The following is a 21,395-nucleotide window of genomic DNA, read 5'->3' as shown; positions in this document are numbered from 1 at the left end:
CTCTCCACCCCTGAGGAAAACAATTAAACGCTGGTACATCTGTCATAGAAAAGATCACTGAAACCTGTTACCATCACTATGTACGGTAAACTCAACTGCCCAAACTGTAACTCTGCAATTAAACGCTGCCACCCCTGTTTCTCACCCTTGCTAAAATGAAAAGTGTTCACTTCTACGAGGCTTTACAACATCTGAATATGTTGAAACAGATGATAAAGGCTGAGGGGTACTGAAAATGTGTATGTATGCATGTATGTGTGCATAGAGGTTTAAAATACTCTATGTAAAAGATGGGCTTCAGGAATTGCTATATAAACTCAGCTTTTGTTTGTAAAATATTCTCTCCTTGACTCACGTTATAGAGATATTTGCTCTAAATTTTGCATTGGTTTTCATCCAGTAGCAGCTCCAAATATTTTGGCATTGTTTTTTTGTTCTCAAACCCCACTACCAAGAAGATATTGTTTGTAAATGCCTAATATGGATGAAGCTCACAATTGAATGCTACTTTTAGGTAAATGCTATCATTTGTAATGGGATGGGAATACTTTGGGGTGTTTCTGTTTTTCTTAAGAAACAGAGGCATGCCTGTCCACACTTCACTCATGTTGAGCCCTCCTAATAAAGTGTTCAGTGAGAAAATCCTATCAACCAAATACATTATCAACTAAAAAAACACCATATGAAATCCTCACATGATGCTTATTGCTCCGGAAGTCCACCAGCCTGGGAAGTCACACTGTTTTTAAGTGAGCTCCTGAGCGTTACTCCTTGCTTGATAATGTGCAGTCCCTCATGAAACCCCAAAAGCAGTTATTGACCCTGTCAGGATGCCTGATTAATGGACAAACGTAGTAATTGATTAGCAAAGAAGTGTGAATTAAAAGGGGGCACAGCATCAATAACCAGCTTCTAACAAAAGTGGTTGACGTAAAATGTAAAACAAGAGCCCGCGGCTATATCTTATCAAAGGCACGCTTTTCTTACAAAGGGGAGAGACTGGGAAATAAACAGGCCTAGTGTCCTGAGCCCTGTGAGTCTTTAACCCTTCCTCTTGGTAAGGGTACTGTGTGGAGTCAACAAGCAGGTTGGGAAGTGCCTGTCCATCCACTTGCAGTCCACCTTCAGATACCTAGCAGATGAGCCACTTAACTGTTCCCATTGTCCCAAGACTTAAGAAAAAGCACGTAAGAAGTCCTATTCTCTCTTCATTTTGTTTACTGCGACCTCTCTTCACTTATGTCCTCATAGAAAAATAAATTCTGCTTGCTCAGGTGTCCCTGGAGAGACAGGCAACATTATTCACTAGAATGTTGCTTCCATCTGCTTCTGAGCATGAAAAATAAATTTATTCAATCAGTCAGTCAGTCATCCAGCACCTGGTACAGGCCAGCTATTCTGCTGGGCGATACAGAGATGAATAAGGTTTACAGCAAGCTGAGTGAATGCAGACCCTGCTCCTGCTTAGAACGCACAAAAGTATTGCATAATCTAAAGCAGAAGTTAAAGGGAACTCCCTGGTGGTCCATTGGTTAGGACTCGGTACTTTTACTGCTGTGGTCTTGGTTCAATTCCTGGTTGAAGAACTAAGATCCCACAAGCTAAGAGGCACAGCCAAGAATAAATATATACATATAATAAAGCAAAGATTTATACATATCTCAGCTTGAAACAGAAAGGAAATCTTCAAGTCCTGAAACAAAGCAAGAATTTCAGAGCTGGAGTTCCTGGAGCTGATGCTGTGTCTACAGAGGGGCATCAGCCCTGGAACAAAGACTAGGGGCTGGAGTATCAACACCCTTGTGGCACAGAAGACACCAACTTGGGCTTGTGCAAGGTGAGGGAACTGGACAAACTAGACCCCTTTAAAAGCAATCTAATCCACAAATAGGGAACTAGAACCTAGATAGCACATTAAAAAGCAGAGACATTACTTTCCAACAAAGGTCTGTCTAGTCAAAGCTATGATTTTTCCAGTAGTCATGTATGGATGTGAGAGTTGGACTATAAATAAAGCTGACCGCCAAAGAATTGATGCTTTTGAACTATGGTGTTGGAGAAGACGCTTGAGAGTCCCTTGGACAGCAAGATGATCAAACTAGTCAATGCTAAAGGAAATCAGTCCTGAAATTTATTGGAAGGACTGATGCTAAAGCTGAAACTCCAATACTTTGGCCACCTGATGCAAAGAACCGACTCATTGGAAAAGACCCTGATGCTGGGAAAGATTGAAGGCGGGAGGAGAAGGGGACAACAGAGGATGAGATGGTTGGATGGCATCACCAATTTGTTGGACATGAATTTGAGCACGCTCCGGGAGATGGTGAAGGACAGGGAAGCCTGGCATGCTGTAGACCATGAGATTGCAAAGAGTCAGACACGACTGAGCAACTGAACTAAGAACGTCCACAAAGAAAGAGCAAGATAGTCTGAGGTATAGCTTGGGCTGTATTAAAATTTAAAGCCTTTTATATGAGTCATCAAAACCACAAGCCTGTGTTAACAGCAAGTACAGGCATGAAGTTTATACCACTTGGATGGGTTTGAAGTCACAGACAGAGAAATTAAAATTAAAAACTTGAGTTCAAGACTCTAAAACAACTGAGCTTTAGTCTGCAGAGAAGAAATGCAAAGCAGTGCTGCAAGAATGTATCCACAGTCCGGGGTACATGAACTCCCAGAGGTGAAAACAACCCCTTCTGAAGATGAGCTCACAATAGAATCCCAACCATGGAAGGAAATAAACCACCAGGAGGGAGGCTCACTAAGCACAACGTAAGGGTGAATAGGTATCTGGCGAGAGTCCCTGGGCTGCAAGGAGATCCAACCAGTCCATCCTAGAGGAAATCAATCCTGAATATTCGTTGGAAGGACTAATGCTGAAGCTGAAACTCCAATATTTTGGCCACCTGATGCAAAGAACAGACTCATTGGAAAAGACCCTGATACTGGGAAAGATTGAAGGCGGGAGGAGAAGGGGACAACAGAGGATGAGATGGTTGGATGGCATCACTGACGTGATAGACATGAGTTTGAGTAAGCTCCGGGAGTTGGTGATGGACAAGGAGGCCTGGCGTGCTGCAGTCCATGGGGTTGCAAAGAGTCAGATACGACTGAGAGAGTGAACTGGACTGAACTAGAAATGAGTGAAAAACCTCAGTAGGAATATGAAATATATATTTGAAGTTATTAAAAGTGACACAGGAAGGAATAGTAACCATTGAAAGATTGGGACAGTATTGGAAATAAAAATTAATTCAAAAGAATCAAATTTAGCATTTTTGAAAGGAAAAAAATATAGTCACAAAAATGAATAAGTAAAACAGTAGATTAGATATGCCTGAAAAAAGAATCAGTGAGTTCTGAGGTCACTTAACAGCACATGAAAGAACAGCGTAGGCAAAGGGCAATGAAAGGGACCAGGAAAACTGGCAGAGTTCAGAAAAGCAACATGCCCGGGAAGATAACCCCCTCCTTTAGCTCTCTCTCCTGCCTGGGTAAACATTCACAAATTCCCTCAAGTCCTGTGTTGACTTCGTAAGTCTCAATGACAAAGACCACTGACAAAAATGTGGTGCAGTGTAAATAATAACAGCTTTATTATTCCCCCAGCTCCACTGGGGCAGAGAAAAGCAGCAGACGGTCCCCGGAAAGAACAAATGTTAGTACTGCCCAGTCCAGAATGCAACCCGCCACATTGCTCTGGGCCTCTGGAGGGGAAAAGGAGAAACACTGTCCAATCTCAAGTTTCTTAAAAACAAACACACAAAGAAAAACCCAAGCCACCAATTTAGAGATAGTTAAGAATGAAGTTGGTTACAGAAATGCAGTAAGAAGGCTCTCTCCTCCAACTAGATCTTTCATCTTCATTTCATACAGATGCTCATCTGCATTTCCTTTTTATTGAAAGAACATACACATAAAAGCCTACAGATAAACTCCTACCTCTCGTTAAGAGTCTGGAATTGGGGCAATTTCTAGGAGTTAACAATTTATAAGAGGTTGTGATCTTTCCAAAAAGAGAACAGTCAAGCTGAGAAGTTGAGAAGAAATGTGGGAAGAGAGAAAAGAAAGTTTTCAACTACGGATTTTTCGGAACAGACACAGGAGTGAAGGGCATGGAAATTTTCTTGAACACCTGTTCTTGCTACGAATTTTTTTTTTTTTTTTTTGCATACTCTTTCATGAGACAGAAAAGGAAAAAAATATAAGCTGAAAGGGAGCAAATGGATTCCCCATTGCCAGGAAATAGAGGCTGGTTCTCAGATCAGAGAGAAATACAGTAGGCAGAGGATGACAACATCCGCTGTATTCGCTAGCTGTGCTGTGTGTTATGAGCTAAGTTGCTTCAGTTGTGTCTACTCTTTGTGACCCCATGGACTATAGGCCACCAGGCTCCTCTGTCCATGGGATTCTCCAGGCAAGAATACTGGAGTGGGTTGCCATGCCCATCTCCTGGGGATCTTCCCGACCCAGGGATCGACCCCACGTCTCTTATAGCTCCTGCACTGGCAGGCAGGTTTTTTATTACTAGCGCCACCTGGGAAGCCTAGGGCTGTGATAACAAAGTTCTACAAACAAAGTGGCTTACACATTCAAGAGACCAGAAGTCTGCATCAAGGAGGGAGGGGCCTGTTCCAGCCTCTCTCCGTGGAACGTAGATGGCCATCCTCTGCCCGTCTCTCTTTACATTGTCTTCCCACTATGCTTGGTTATTTTGTGTTCAAATTTCCCTTTTATTTAAGGACACCAGTCATATTGGATTAGGGTTCCCCAACCTTAAATTAAGATTAGTTAAGTTAACCCCCTTAACTTATTTCATCTACATCAACCATACTTTCAAATAAAGTCACATTCTGAGTCCTGCGACCTCAATATATGCATTTTGGAGAGGAACACAATTCAGCTCATAACAACAGCTGGTATTTACTGGGTTCTTACTGGGTGCCAGGCACTGCACAATGCAACATTTCATGTAATTCTCTGAAATTATAATCCCCATTTTATAAATAAGGAAGATTGGGAACACAGAAATTAAGTAATTACCCAAGCTCCAATCACAGCTGGTAAATAACAAAGTTAAGATTTCAGAACCTGGTCCAGTGGACCCACCATGCTAAGCATTATCCTTTACTCTGTATCTAATAAGACCATGTTTCACCCTTTTGGAAATCTTTGTGATGGAATCAACAAATACATGCCCAAAAGAACGAATGAAGTACATGAGTGGGGGATGAACAAATTGGTGGGTGGCTGAGGATTTCTACATAGTGAGGTACTGCCATCGATGAAGTACTGATGAAACACTGCCATCGCCTGATAAAGTACTGCCATCATCCAAAGCGCTCATGTTTCCAAAAGAATCCTTAGGTCCACGTGGTAGGTCTACGTGCTAAGTGGCACGTGGCGGGGAATACACAGGCTGAGGAGTCTGACAGAACCTGTTTGGTGGTGGCAGACGCAAATGTTAATGATTTCTGTGTGCTCAATTTTAAAGAAACAATTCTGAAATGATTTTTGAACATTAACAGAAATGATGAGTTTTAAGGAGCTAGCCTGGTAAAAATCAGAGAAAGCAATGGCACCCCACTCCAGTACTTTTGCCGGGAAAATCTCATGGACGGAGGAGCCTGGTAGGCTGCAGTCCATGGGGTTGCTAAGAGTCAGACACGACTGAGTGACTTCACTTTCACTTTTCACTTTCATGCATTGGAGAAGGAAATGGCAACCCACTCCAGTGTTCTTGCCTGGAGAATCCAAGGGACGGGGGAGCCTAGTGGGCTCCCGTCTATGGGGTCGCACAAAGTCGGACACGACTGAAGTGACTTAGCAGCAGCAGCAGCCTGGTAAAAATACAGCTTGGGCAAGTACACACATCATGCAGCTCTATCAACCCCCTAATTCAAGGTCAACCATCATTTCAATAGCAACAAGATTAACTGCCATTACAAAGAGAACTTTTTTTAGTAACTAGTGTTTCAAACTTCTAAATCTGTTTTATCATAGATCATATCATTGTAAACGATCTCTCAAAATCATTAATCCAAAAATCAAGGCCAAATCTCTCTCTAAAAAAGTCAACTCAGGCTTGCACTTAAGTACTCAAGTTCAACTGCATGTGCTTGGAATAAAAAAGCTGAAAGGAAATACTTAAATAGTATAATTTATGCCTGGCTCCGCCAGCCACTTAACTCACTAAGAACAAAGATGTAAATCGGCCTATGAAAGTACCCCAGGTCCCCTGAGCCTCTCATCCTGTCTTGGGGGCTAAGTGTGATGCCTGGGTTTAAAACTGAATTGCGAAATATGCATTTTTCCAAGAGTCTGCCTCTAAATGTAGCCACCCTCCCCTCTGGTATTTAGCTGAAGGAATGGAGATCTGCCCCCATGCTAGAGGAAAAAATAAATCTGTGGTCAATTTAATGACATATTATTTAATATAACAGCAAAACAGAGTTGAACTTGACTGTATATGACTATCCCTTTCCAACGGTTTTTAATGCCAAATACCCAAGAAAGGTGCAATTACTCCAAATCACCTTTCACACAATGATACTCTATTGATAAGTTTTTGTCTCAGAAGTACAGAACATAGTCATCCAAAACTACTAAGAAACCAAAATCCATCCACCATCTGCAGCTCCAGTGCGTCACCCACAAGAGCCTCATAATAACTGGAGCCATTCAAGGAGGGACCTCTCAGAATGAGACGTGGCAAGAGACCTGGAGAGTGGTAGACAAAGCTTTGAAATGGTTTTGTATTTTCTGGGCATATTTGGCCCAGGAGCACATTGTATATTTTCCAGTGGCTTTGTCTTCGTTGTGTGTGTGTTCTTTTAATTGTGGTTAAATATACTTAACATGGGCTTCCCTGGTGGCTCAGATGGTGAAGAATCTACCTGCAATGCAGGAAACCAGGATTTGATCCCTGGATCAGGAGGATCCCCTGGAGAAGGAAATGACAACCCACTCCAGTATTCTTGTCTGGAGAATTCCATGGACAGAGGAGGCTGGTGGGCTATGGTCCATGCGACTGCAGAGTTGGATACTACTGAGCGACTTTCACTTTCATTCACATACATAACATACAATTTACCATTTTAATCATTTCTGATTGTTTGGTTCTGTGGCATTAAGAACATTCTCATCGTTATGCGAACATTACCACCATTCACCTTCAGAACTTTTCTCATCATTCCAAACTGAAACTCTGTACCTGTTAAACAGTGCTTCCCCACTCTCCGCCTCCTCTGGTCCCTGGTAACCGTTATTCTATGCTCTGTTTCCATGAGTTTCACTACGTTTGTACCTCAGGTAAGTAGAATCATACAGTTTTTGTCCTTTTCCATCTGGCTTGTTTCACTTAGCATAATGTTTTCAAGGTTCATCCGTGTTGTAGCCTTGGTCAGGATTTCCTTCCTTTTTAAGGCTAAATAATACTCTGTCGTACAGGTACACCACGTTTTGTTTATCCATTCATTCCCCAATGGACACTTGGGTTGCTCCCACCTTTTGACTATTGTGAATAATGCTGCCATTACCTGGGTGTGCAAATATCTGTTCAAGTCCCTGCTTTCGATTCTTTTGGGGCTATTTAGTGATATACCCATAAGAAGAATTGCTGGATCATATGGAATTCCATGTTTAATCCCTTCATTGTATTTTTCTTACAGGTAATGTTGTAAACAGATGCGTCCCTTGCAGCATGTGCCAGGTGCAGTGTGTGGTGAGGTTTCTAAATGCCAATTTTCTGAAAGCGCCAAATGAGTAAATTAAGTTAAAAAAGCAAATTTAAAAGACAGATGTGATGAAAACACTGCCTAACACATAAGAGAGAACCAATAGGTAGTTGCTGAATGAATGTGAAAGTGGCTTTAAAATCTAGCAGGCCTGGTTTCAAGTGTTGGCTGCTATTTACCAGAGGTATGACTGAGTCCTGCTTCACTCCTTTGATACAATGGGGATAATCTTACACAGCTGCTGTTATGTTGTTGGAATTAAATGAGACACTCTATGTGAACTGGTGAGGATTCCCCATGTGCACTAAATGCTCCATAAAAGGCTGCTATCAGTATTGCTGCCATGAGTATTCACACGACCTCTAGCTACTTATGGTCACAGAGATCATTTGGAAATTTGGTTTCCGAGCCCCACCTCCCCCCACCAAGGGCACCCGCGGCTGTCACTGAAACACCTCTACGCTTGCTCCACGCTGAGCTGAAGTGACAACAGACACGGGCCTATGGCTGTCTTACATCATCCTCCGCAGCATCACGGAAGCAGTGTCAACGTCCTGTGCACTCAGAAGGGAAAATACGCGCTCTGAAACTGACATCAACAAAGGAATCTTGACAATCAGGGTGGGAAAAAAGATCCAACTTCCCCGTAACGAACAGTAAATCACTTGTTTTCAAGTTCCTTCGTGCTGTGCTCAGAGACAAGAGAATATATTGACAGGATCCCAGAAATACCTTCACACTGAAAAGAGGAGTATTACAGTGTTGATTCTTGAGGCATAAAGTGTATTACTGTGGCAAATACACAGCTGGGTTCCTGGAAACCTTGGTCGAAAGGCCATCCATAAAACGCCAAAAGCCAGGACCAGCCATGTCTTCAAGCATCACAGTGTGAAAAGGAACATAAAGCCTTCTGCACCCTCAGCTGCTGTGGAAAAGTTGTCTGTTGTGATTCCTTGTAGACAGGGGCTGTCAGCGCATTGAACAAGGAAGGAGTCACAACTCCAGAGTTTACGACCCCAATACGACGGACGGCAGGACTGTCACTCCTAGGCTGTCGTCCTGTGCCCAACAAGGGGTGTTTACAAGTGACCATTTAGCACCTTCCTTGCGGTACTTTTACACCACGTTCCTGCCTTTCCTGTGGAGAAGAGAAGCGAGGAGAATACGCTTTCTCTTTGCTGCTGAAATCTAAAATTGGAAAATGTAATCACATGAGGGTTGGGTTCTTTTCTTTTTAATGGCAATGCTTAAAATCTCTTCTGTGTCAATGATGCAGGGGAAAAAAAAATCTTACTCCTTAAAATGACTCTTTCATAGAACATCAGGGTTAGTTTGTGAGTGGCACGTTTTAAAAACATTTAATCAGTGATCTGAATATACGTCAACACCTTCTGGCGGCGTGCTATAAAACGTGAGCCTTGTCAACAGCAACAGAAAAGGTGACACGCTTGGGACACAGAGCTTTTACGCTGACACACCGTAATAATATAATTTTAAAATTTATCATCTGTTTAGCTGCAAGCAACAACAATTAATCTTTTTGACAACTCATATAATGCTTTAAATTACACCTGGGAAGAAAAACAACACGTTCCAATTTTTACTTTCATTGTCTTCCAGGCCTTTGTAGCTACAAGTGCATACAAAACCACACACAATAAATTTTGTGATTAGGATTAAAATGTTAGCAAAAAATATTTCCCTTGTCACCTCATGCCCCCCTTTGCCTCAGTTAATAAAATTACTTAACACAAGAAGCGTAAGTGAGAGCGAGTCCCAGGGGGAGTGTGGGCCACCGAGGGTTCATTTCTGTCACGTCAAATGACATTTTATTCCCAAATCATTTAACCTACGACTTCACGTGACTAGTTATAGCTTGAACGGAATTCTAGTGGGGGCCCAGAAATGACACTAATCCTTTTCCTGGAAACTCCATCAGGGCCTGACAATCCCAAGCCCATCTGATACCAACAATTTAAAAACTACAGCCAGGCAAACTGTCTTCATAACATTCAGAAGCGTGTGAGCATATATGTGGTGTACGGTCTGGTCTTTTGCATGTCCTATGAAGCTTCATGGGGTTTAGATTAGACTACATTAACACCCTTAATTCATCTCTTTCCTATTATACCTTAAATCAAAGCATTTTTCCTAACATACCTGCTGACCCAGTGCCCTGCTCACCCTGAGATTTGAAAGTCTGTGGGTTAAAGCAAAAGCAAAAACATCAGCACAAAAGAGGGCTGACGTTACTCTCACTAGTAAATCACAAGCTTGTAACATTTGCAGGTGAAATGAAATGGGAAGGTTGTTGCAAATCACCCCACTGTACACAAATCTCTTTTTTAAAAAAAACATATTTTTATTCATTTATTTGGCTGTTGTTGCAAACCACTGCACTGTCCACACACCTCTTTCCTTTTAAAAAAAAATATTTATTTTTATTTCTTGGGCTATGCTGGGTCTTAGTTGCGGCATGTGGGATCTAGTTCCCTGACCAGGGATCAAACCTGGGCCCCCTGCATTGGGAGTGCTGAGTCTTAGCCACTGGACCACCAGGGAAGTCCCCACACACCTCTTTCAACCAGTCTTTCAAGACTCTGACTGTCCCCATTTGACAGAGGAGGAAACCAGAGTGCTGAGACTCTAATTCAAGGATTTGCGAAAGCCACATCCCAGGTGTTTTCTATTGTCACACACCCTAAATGGCAGCCAAGACTGAAAAACAAGAAACTAGCTCCAAGAGCTTGGCCAAATGGGTCTGGACACTAGAGTACAATGGCTTATGCTTTGGGCAAGTACCGGCAGCAGACACACAGGAAAAATATGAGCTCTGCGGCAAAGCAGAGAAAAGACAGTGTCAGGGGAAGACATAGGTCATGAGATCTAGGTGTGCATGTTTGTGAAAAAATAAGAGGGTTGAGCATGTACAGCTCTTTGTCTACAGGTATTTTGTTCTTTTTGGGTTTTTGTTTTCATTCTTTTCTTTTTCCTTCTTTCCCAAGTATAGGCTTTCCCAAGGAAGCCTCCCTGACAGGCTACAGTCCACGGGATTGCAAAAGAGTCAGATACGACTTAGTGACTAAACAACAAGTAGACTTTGATTCCAGTACTTTTTTTCCCTAAAGAATGATCAGTGTTACATGATTCTGGTGCCAGACTTCGATATGCCCCATAACTTGCTTTATGTGTTTCTTAGAAAAAACTGCAAATTCTTTTTCAGAAAAAGATTTTTCAGAGGAGAGCCTGCCATTCTACACAGAATATCAAACTTGCTTTAATGGCTATGCTGACTTGGGGACCATTACTCTAAATGTATATGTGGAGCCTCTAAGCAAAAAAACTTCATAAAGGTTTCCTTCATCCTTTGTTAATTACTGATGAACTAATCCTCCATATGACATGTCTCCCTCTGTGTCTGAGCTCTAACCAGCTGCTTGTATAGCATTTGAAACTGTAGCAGGAACTTCTAAACATGGACAGGTTATTTTGAAAGGGAGAATTCTGGGGTGAATTCTGGATCTGTGAGGGGACCGTGGCACACCCAAGGCACTCCGTTCTCACTGTGGGGACCAGGAAGCTAAGATGGAGGGCTTCGAGAATTTGCTGACATCTGTGCTCCTGATCTCCTGACTTCTGTCCAATTTCCTCCCAGTGCTTAACCATTTTCCTAACCCTGAAAGGCATAAAAAGACTTTTCCACCAAGGAGTTCTTTCCCCAACTATCAAAGCAGGGGGGTCGGAAATCCCCCATACTTAATTAATTGATATACAAGTTTCCTTTTAACTAAACCTAGTATTAATATTGAAGTCTCCGGCCTGAACCAGACCTCTCCAACTAGTGGGAAAGGCCCACTGATGTCCTTTCCCAGTACATACGCAGGAGAACAACTCTTAAAATGTGTTTAATTACAGGGAGCCCCTCACAGCATGGAACCGGAGCACTGGGATCTCAGAAAGCAATTTTCCATTTAGTTGGTACTCCTCAGCTAATTAAAAAACCAAACGGGCCAGCAATCTGGACAAGGAAGCAGTGCACACTCCACACGTTACAACCCAGGTAAAGGTACGTGTGAGCCTGAGTGGAGCGAGAGCCGCAGGAACCCGAAGGTGAAAAACAGCCCTTTACAGCAGTGGCCCTGAAGGATGGGGACGTGCCCTGCTGGTGAACGACACGCCGCCCTCTCACTTCCTGGCTGAGACACACGAACACTCCGGCCATCTGTTGTATGTGCAGAGATCCCCAACTCAGAGGAGAAGAAGAGAAACACGCTTCAGTTGCAGCTGGAACACACATGCTTGCCAATGATGTGGGCTCTTGGCACGGCCAGGATTTCAGGTTTGAGCCCTCAGTGACTGATTACTTTCCCCCTTCCTCAACTGTTTAATCAGGTTCCCCGGGTCTTTGCAGGAATCTGTCTGGGCAGGGAGAGTGATAAGGGAGGGAGGGTGCAGAGCAGCCACTGGCTTTCCAAGGGCCCAGTTCTCCTCTGACTGTTGAAATGTCTCCCAGGGGAAAGAAGGAGGTCCCAGAGGCCTGGTGCAGGTTGCGCCCACCATAAATCCCGCTCAGCTTCCTTCCATTTACAGTTTATTGCATTAACATTTCTTTTGTGCTGGCTTCTGCTGAGAAGCTATTGTAAATTTGGGCAATTACAACTTTGGTTCCATCCGTCCCTCCCCTCCTCGGTAGGCACTGGAACATCAAAGGTAGCCCGTTCAGCAGAGGTTGGCTCTGTCTCTTAAATCCAACCTGAAATAGATGTTATTAGGAAGAGCTGGCTCTGGACAAAAGGTAGCAGGATGAATTATAAAGACGCTGCTCTGACCTTCTGAGAAAGTCTTAAAATAAGCTTTCTTAAACTCCGGGCACAAGCTGCCAAGTCAAAGCCTGGGCAGGCACTGGAGGGCCTCCTTGTCCAAATCCTCATAAAGTAGATGAATGGGTCGTGTCAGACAGGCGTGGGCCCCTGAATGGCAAGGTTCTACCAGCCCGGCCTCTGCTTGCACCTCAGTGGTGCTTAAAATAATCTTTCTTTCAAAGCATCTGCGTAAGCCAGAGTGGGTCCCCACTGCTGCTGTGCGGCTGAGGCAGCCTGGAGGAAGCGCAAGACCCTGGTGAGGCCCCCAGCAGATATAAGGAGGGTCAGTAACCAGCTGGAAAGCTTGACGGACGGTAGGGAGCTGCTTCCATTCCTGACAAGCTGTCACTTGGTACAGGGAAGAGACAGAGTAAGTGTGTGCGTCTCAGGGGTGCTGGGGATTTCACTGGTCAGCTTCAATCTCAAAAACTTTCTGAGAACCTACTGGGTCCCGTGGTGGGTACTGGACTGGGAGGAGTGGGGTTCAAGGATGAACAGCAACAACCCTTGTCTCAACAAACTTAAAAGCCAGTGGAAGATGCAGGCCTGATGATATCTGACTGTTAAGCTGCTTCCTAACAAGTTTCATAACATAGGCACAAAATGCCATGCATTCTAGCTCTTCAACATGTTAAACAGAGTTATCATATGACCCAGCATTTTTACTCCTAGTTCTGCCCAAGAGATATGAAAACATATGTCCACAATGTATGAGAATGTTCACAGTGGCATTATGCGTAATAGCCAAGAAGTGGAAATGACCCACATGTTTATGATGCATGAATGGATAAACTGCAGTATATTCTTGCAATGAGACATCATAAAAAGTAATGAAATATCAATCTCTGCTACAACAGGGAATGTAGTAGTGTTAGTCGCTCAGTCGTGTCAGAGTTGTGACCCCTTGGACTATAGCCCGCCAGGCTCCTCTGTCCATGGAATTCTCCAGGCAAGAATACTGGAGTGGATTGCTACTTCCTTCTCCAGGGGATCTTCCTAACTCAGGGAAGGTCTCCTACATTGCAGGCAGATTCTTTACTGTCTGAGCCACTAGGGAAGCCCCACAACAGAGATGAACCTTGAAAACATTACGATAGAGAGAAAGCTGCTGCTGCTGCTGCTGCTGCTAAGTCGCTTCAGTCGTGTCCGAGTCTGTGCGACCCCAGAGACGACATCCCGTCCCTGGGATTCTCCAGGCAAGAACACTGGAGTGGGTTGCCATTTCCTTCTCCAAGAGAGAAAGCAGCCGGACACAAAAAGGCACAACCATATAATTACAATTATATGAAGTGTCCAGAATAGGCAAATCTAAAGATTGGGAAAGTGGACCCAGGGATTCTCAGGGAAGGGAAGAGGGGAATGTGACAGCTGATGGGTGTGGAGTTTCTTCTCCACCAGGAAAACATTCTGGGATTAAGCACCACTGATCATTGTACAACTTTGTGAATAGACTGAAAAACTTTGAATCATACATGTTAAGAGGGTGAATTTTATGGTATTTGAATGATATCTCAATAAAACTTCCCTGGTGGCTCAGACAGTAAAGAACCTACCTGCAATGCAGGAGACCCAGGTTTGATTCCTGGCTATGGAAGATCCCCTGGAAAAGGGAATGGCTACCCACTCCCAGTATTCTTGCCTGGAGAACCCATGGACAGAGGAGCCTGGGTGGGCTAAAATCCAAAGGGTCACAGAGAATTGGACAGAACTGAGAGACTTAACACATTCATTTTCAATAAAACCTGTACTTTTTTTTTTGGCTGCACCACGTAGCTTATGGGATCTTAGTTCCCCGACCAGGAATTGACCCCAGGCCCTCAGCAGTGAAAGCCCAGAGTCCTAACCACTGGACCACCAGAGAATTCCCAAATCTTATTTTAAAATGCTATGGGAGTTTAGGGTTGGGAGTAATGTAACTAAGGGAAAAGGAGTGTTATATATGCCACCTCTGCTTGTATTAAGAACACAGTAAGGATTTTAAGCACTTTCTTAACAGGAAAGCATGAATGAAGGAAGAGAAGAGGTTACTGGATTCATTGCTCACTTGGATACCTCCTGGTCCGAAGAATGGACACTGAGTTTCTACTTTCTGGATTATTGTTATTGTGATACAGTCCTTAGAGATAACATTCTAAAAACACAAGGATTTAGAGCGCTCTGTGCAGTGTGAGTTTCAGGTTTTGCGGATCCTAGAAACTCCTGTGTTCCCACCACCCTCCAGGCTCTGTTTTCATCATCATGTGGAGCAGCTGATATTTATCTGTCTTTTAAGCAATTTGGGGGCAGTAACTATCCCTTTCATCCCTAGTACCAGCAGTACATACAATAGAGGAGACTCAACAAGTGATTGTGGAAGAAGGAAGGATGGATGAAGGGAGGGAGGGAGGAGGGAGGGAGGGAAGGGGTCATTATTTGCTTATAATGAGTTGATAGTCTAATTCCTCAGGCTTTCTTATCTCTCCATTTTCTTATCAGGAGGTGTTATTACACTAAAATTTTTGGTACTCTAATGCTGTTTTTGTATGTCAAAAGTCGTCAAACAGCAGCAGTTTCCTATGGTTCACTCTAAAACACAGTCACAAGAAACAATATCATTTCAGTCCTATTTCATTACACAAATGTGTTTTGAACCTGGGGCTCTGGAAGCTCCGTAGGGAACACCAACTTAGAGGCAAGGGGAAGGTCTCTGATCCTTCTCGTTGCTGTTCAGTCCAGTCGTGACTCTGCGACCCCGTGGACTGTAGCCCACCAGGCTCCCCTGTCTTCCTCTATCCCCTCGAGTTTGCCCTACTACCTCCTCCAAAAAAAAACAAACCAGAGGTTTTATATTGAGTTGGTTTGAACTAAAGACCTAAAGACACATGTCTAAAAATTAGTTTGCACAGTTTATTTACAACTCTAGACCAACTTGGTTATTCACTAAGAAAATGACCTGTAGGTCCAGAAAATAAGGAGTAATGCTTAAGCTCTTTGCTCTCTGTTCCGCTGAAAACCATAATGCTGACAAATTTTCAAGCTACCTACCAACAGGGCATCTAAAGAGAGGCATCTGCAGGAGAGACAGCCATGCTAGAAATTCTGCACAGGGTGGCGACAGGCGTTAGAAACTCGAAGCAGTAATCCAAGGGTTAATCAGGAAAGAGACTGAATCCAGAAAGTGCTTATTAACCCAAGCCTTTCAGTACTGTCTGTACCACCCTGCTGCCTCTAACCAAACAGGACACTGTAGGTCTCAGGATGACAGAAAGCTTTTGTTGAAGTAGGAGGCTGACAGCTATCTGTGAGGAGGGTTTTTTGTTTATTTGTTTGTTATTCAAATAACTTTCCCCCCTGAAGAAATTCAAAAGGAAAATGTCAGAAGTCTGTGATTAATGATTTTTTTAAATAGATGGGATTTCCACACCCCACCCCCGTTGAGCTGAAAAGTATGTATGGAAAAGGAATCCACCTCATTAAATGGTAAATCCTCATATGTAAGTTTGATATTGATTCTTTCAAAGAAGTTGTGCTTGTAAGTCAGATGAGGGACAGGAGGGTGTGTCTAAGTATCAGCGTTCTCTGAAGGGCAGCTGTTCAGGAACATTGTCAGATCTTAATGACAAGCAGAACTGGAACTCTGATGATCAACTGGTGATGGGGAAATCACCCAGTCCTGTCTTCTCCTCCAAGCTGTGCATTTTTAATGTGCTTCCTAAAATACCTTCATAATTATTTTTTAAAATACATGCTGTGGGGAAGGCTGGGGTGGCCAGGGAACGTGGTCACCGGGGGTAGGGGGTTGGAGACAAGGGGAAGATTCCAGAAAGGAAAAACCTACACTAAAAACTACTTCCTTTTAATTTTTTTAAAAGGTTCCTTTTAATCAGCTCTTAGAGCAAAGACAGAAGCTGAAAACATTCCATGTAAATGAACAGCAAAGGACTCCAAATGCTTAGCAGACCAGAACACCGGAAAGAGCTCACTTGGTATCGCCAGGCATGACCGGCTTTAGTGGATTTAACAATAAAAAAGAAGATGGCGCCAAAGAGCCAAACTACATGGGACCTGCCCTTCCAGCAAGAAAAGTGGGTAACACTTTCCACTGGGGGATGCGGGGGAGGTCTAAGGAGATAAATTCTACTTAACACAACAATGTGGATAGCATTTAGGCGGCATGCAAATTTCATCTGCAAAGCTTGCAAATGGAATGCAATTTACTGCTCAAAGGATGTAACCCATTTGAGTTAGAGAGCTAGTTAATAAAACCTTCTAGAAAAGAATGCAGAGTTAATCGCCATCCATCTCCTGGGCTATTTCAACTTGGCTCTTTTTATTTGCTGTTAAGCAAAATTCTAAATATTGTTACAGCAAATCATGTTTCGATAAAAGAAAAGACAAGTTAGGTTTTGGTCGAATTTAAGTCCTTTAATAAAATCCTTGATAAGTTGAAGCTGAAGCTGCTTTTCTCCTCAGAACTCGTTCTGTGGTGGATAAAATTTTCAACAACTATAAAAGTTTCAAGTAGGGTCACATCTAGAAAGTAATAGTAAATAAACGTAACCACTCATAAACAGTGCTAGATCTTTTTGCATTCCTGAAGTTGAAATAATTGAGTACAATCTTCAAAAAACATTCACTTGCAGATATAGTTGGCACATGGGATATAAACCCTACTCCTTCCTTGCTGTGAATCATCGAATTAAAGATAGAAATTATTTTTATCTCCAGTTTTCCTCCTGACTTTTTCTTCCCCTGCAGCATGCCTGCACTAAATAATTTTTGTTTTTCACTGATAACAAGAGAAGTTTGCGCCAGACTATTCCTCTGGGACAACCTGTCAGTGATTGCAAGGATCCGATTCAAAACTTCCTGCAAATAGTGCGCTCACGGCTCATTCTTGATTCTATTTCCCCCTGAAGCTTGCTGAAGGAAGCATCTTGGTGCTTCTTCATTCTATGTTGGTATGTGTGCTTCTGAATTCTGAAATTGAGAATGAACCATATCCACTTTTCAATAACTAGGCTTAAAATGTCAAAGATGTGATAAGTCGTTGAGTAGAACAAGATATTTTATGGATTTGTATTAAGCCCTAAGGGCTGGATGCTAAGACCCCCTACACTTCAGAGTGTTGAGTTCAGCCAGCCACTTGCTAAGGGTGCAAGGGGCAATGCTTGGGGTGTGAGGCTTACTTTATGGAGCATCCTTCAACACCTGAGTGGGCAGACCTGGAAAGTGCAGGCCTTACCTTGGCCACAGTCCCAAAAGGCACATCTGCACCACTGGCTTTTGTCAGGATGAATGATGGCATGAGTCATTTCAGGAAAGCAACCCAGTTGCCAAAATATAACTGCCAAAATATTTGGAATAATGTAATTTAGCACTTTAATGTCATTTTACTTCCTGAATTTTAAAATAAGGAAGAAGTGGCCTCTGGCCATTATAGCTCTTTTTTGCTCTGTGCGTTCCTTTCCAGCATCAGCTATTTTCACTATACTCCATCCCACATTGAAGCTGGAAGAGATATTGAGCATATTTCTTCTCTCTTTATGTCACCACTTCCTCATTCTCAGTTCACTTGTTATTCTCCTAGTAATGCTGAGTCTGTATGCTTAAAAAAAAAATTTTTTTTTTTGACTAAAGAAAAGCCTAAGGAATGATATCATTAGCAAATGCAAATATGTTAATTCACATAAAAAGATAAGGCTTAAAAAGTCCAACCTGTCATATGTAAAATTATTTTAATGACATATTCAAGAAGAATCTGGAGATTATGCTGCCAAGAAGGCAATACTTTTAAGGCAATCTTACAAAGTATATGAAATCACAGACTGTAATATCCTGCAACTATTTTAATTTTAAAAGCTCAGTTTACAAATATATACCAATATTTTTCTCACTTTTAATCACTCCCCCACTGTTTTAGCATAAGAGCTAAAATAACCTAAAACTGCCCCTTAAAACACACACAGCAAGTCTGTTACACAGATCGAGAAAACAAAAAATGTATGAAGGAAAGAATGTTTTAAATAATCTGAAACAGAGTAGCAAAAAAATGTGTGGTTTCTAGGTTTCAGCTACTATTAAAGAATTTTCCTGGGAGAATTTTACTTTAAAGCAACTCTAAATGAAAATGCATATAATTAAGGGAAAGACCATTGCTTCAAACAGATTGACTGTCTTTAACAAGTTTCTCTCTTTCTAGCTACTCAGATATGCTATATTTCCTAATTATCACCTTTTAAGGGCCATCTGGGCCCATTCCTCCCCATCAGGGGGCAATTCCATTTGCATTGTTCCTGGGTTTAGTCATGATCAAGTAGTCTGGTGGTAAAGTTCATTAGAAATTAGAACAGAAGCAGTTAACCCAACACAGTAAACCAAGTATCTGATGCTTAGGCACCCACAGGAGAGACGTAAGCCCTCCCTACCTATTCTCACATAACTAACAAGTCTGCCATGTGCATTTTATCAAATTGCTTAAAGAAACATTCAGCTAGTCCCTGGCCAGGTATGTAATGAAAATTTGATTAAGCCTCCTCATACTGCAAAATATTTCTCAATTAAAGCAACGTAACGATAGTCCCTTATGTCTTCTGGTTCCAAAGTCTATTAAAAACCCTTTAATGATTCCCTCATTTAGCCTACCATTCACAAGCAGTATACCACTTCCTTCCTGTAGAGAACACACAAGAATTATCCTAATTGTATTTTCTGTGAAACGAATGCACATTGCAGAGAAGGCGTATCCAACCCACAGACCGACACTGACGGGTATGGGTTCCAAAGACATTCCCTTTTGTCCTCATCAATGGATCACCCTATACATTCACACATTCCTTACAAACGTGTTTGTGTGCCAAAGGGAAGCTTGGCCCCTGGATGTGCTAGATGGTTAGGCAGCTGCCCTACAGCAGGGCTGATTGCAAATAGCGTGGCTAATTCAAGGCAGCCACATACAACGGTTCCCGCTTCATACCTCGTAAGGTTAGATACATAAAACCCAGGAAATAGTTACTGCCTCATCTTGCAGTTTCTGAGCCTGGCTTGCAATGGCCATCTTAATCCGAAATGCCAGCCTATTGAGATCGAGAAGGAGCGCTCCCTACTGAGACCCAGAGCCTCATCGGGCTACACCTTAGTCTTGCAAATGAAGACAGCTGCAGCAGGCCCTAATCTATGCAAGGCAGGTGTAGCCCTGGGGCGCTCCGAAAGTGACCCTAGGAGCTCTTAGGGCTGTGAAGTTAAGAAGTTACTGTTATAAAAAGACATTTCATAGCCTCTCATTATCGAGGTTACTATGCTTTTTAAAAGAACAATGGCTTATTTCCTCCCATTTGTACCTTGGTTTTCTCCTCTGCCTTTCTGAAATTCCCTTATTTAGACAGTCCCTAATTCTGACTCCAGCTGGGACACAGCAAATCAGTGGCCTAGCTCACGCCTAAGCCATGCTACTCATTCAATGTTTTGTTGAAAAATTGGTTCTACATCAAGTTACTCATCCTAAAATCTACTCTTCATACATTAGTAGAGATTTCAGGACAAAAGTATGCCCTATAGGATCTTTCTGAGGTCTGATTCGTAAATAAAAATAATTCAATGTTGCTTCATAAAAAGAATCTACAGCAAAACATAGCACCACTGAAACTGAGCCAACAATAATTAACTCAAGAAGTAATCACTGAGTCCCCCCTTTCCTCTCTCACCCTCCCTTCTCTCTCTCTTTGAATGTGTTAAAACAAATATATCTATGTCGGAAGCCAGTTCCTGGTCTCCAGTGTCCTCCCAAAGGCTGAGGAAGCAGAATGTCAGGGGTGTTTCTGCCTTAAGAGGGACTGGGGTGCACCTGGGGAGGGCTTGGCTGGGTCACCAGCAAGGCCACCGCCTGAGGCTGTGCCAGGACCCTGAGCTGAGAATATGTGGAGGGTTCCTGGCAGAAAAGGGGACTCAGCAAACCTTAAAGCTTATCCTCTGGGAAGACCCCTGCTCCCCACCCCCATTCTGAAGGACTGAAGTTTTGCTCAGATGATGCTTAAGTCATGTAGGTCTCGACAGAAGAGGCTGATGAAAACCCAAAACCTTATATGTGATTACTATACTGAAAGCTTGTCATTAAATGTCATTTTTAATAGTATTACTTTGAGGCATACTTTGGCTTTCCAGGTAGCTCAGTGGTAAAGAATATGCCTGCCAATGCAGGGGACGCAGGAGATGTGGGTTCGAACACTGGGTCAGGAAGATCTCATGGAGGAGGAAATGGCAACCCACTCCAGTATTCTTGCCTGGAAGATCCCATGATCAGGGCTCTCCTAGCCCTGAGGAGCAAAGCAGGCTACGGTCCATGGGGTCCCAAAGAGTCGGATATGACTTAGCAACTAAACCCACAACAACAAAGGCATACTTTTAAAATCTGGGAGCTCATATGTGAATTTTGAAGTAAAGATGATAAATATTTTTAAACACTAGCATTTTCTTGAAGAATTATTTTAGAACTTTTAAAAATCAGTTCTCCTTTAGTTTTCTACCCTTCACTTTAGGAATACACATAATAGGATTTCCCCCCACAATTCCTATAGAACTGTTGAGTCTTTATAAAAGTATAAAATTTGAAACAAGTGCAGAAAGCCTGTAAATGTGCCAGAAATACCGGGCTACACTTCCACACCCATTACCTCTAACAATTTCACAAGAAGGGGCACATTTTCATGAGTTGTCTGATGTTTTAGCAACAAGACTCCTATGGGCTTTAATGGAAGTCACACAGCTAAAACTCCATGTACCACTTTGAAAATTTAAGAGTAATTGCTAAGTCCCCCTT

General features: G+C 42.7%; 1 protein-coding gene and 1 non-coding gene across 13 annotated transcripts in view; both read right to left on the bottom strand.

Annotated features, from left to right (window-relative positions):
- Positions 1-21,395, bottom strand: part of CLYBL (citramalyl-CoA lyase) — a 239,856-nt gene that overhangs the window by 153,181 nt on the left and 65,280 nt on the right. The gene's annotated exons all lie outside the window — the stretch shown is intronic.
- TRNAG-CCC (transfer RNA glycine (anticodon CCC)) lies at positions 10,229-10,301 on the bottom strand. The gene has a single exon. It is a non-coding gene; the product is annotated as a tRNA-Gly (tRNA).

The sequence above is a fragment of the Bos indicus genome, chromosome 12 (assembly GCF_029378745.1).
Source record: "Bos indicus isolate NIAB-ARS_2022 breed Sahiwal x Tharparkar chromosome 12, NIAB-ARS_B.indTharparkar_mat_pri_1.0, whole genome shotgun sequence".
Classification (NCBI taxonomy): Eukaryota; Metazoa; Chordata; class Mammalia; order Artiodactyla; family Bovidae; genus Bos; species Bos indicus.
This window is presented reverse-complemented; position numbering and strand designations above follow the sequence as displayed.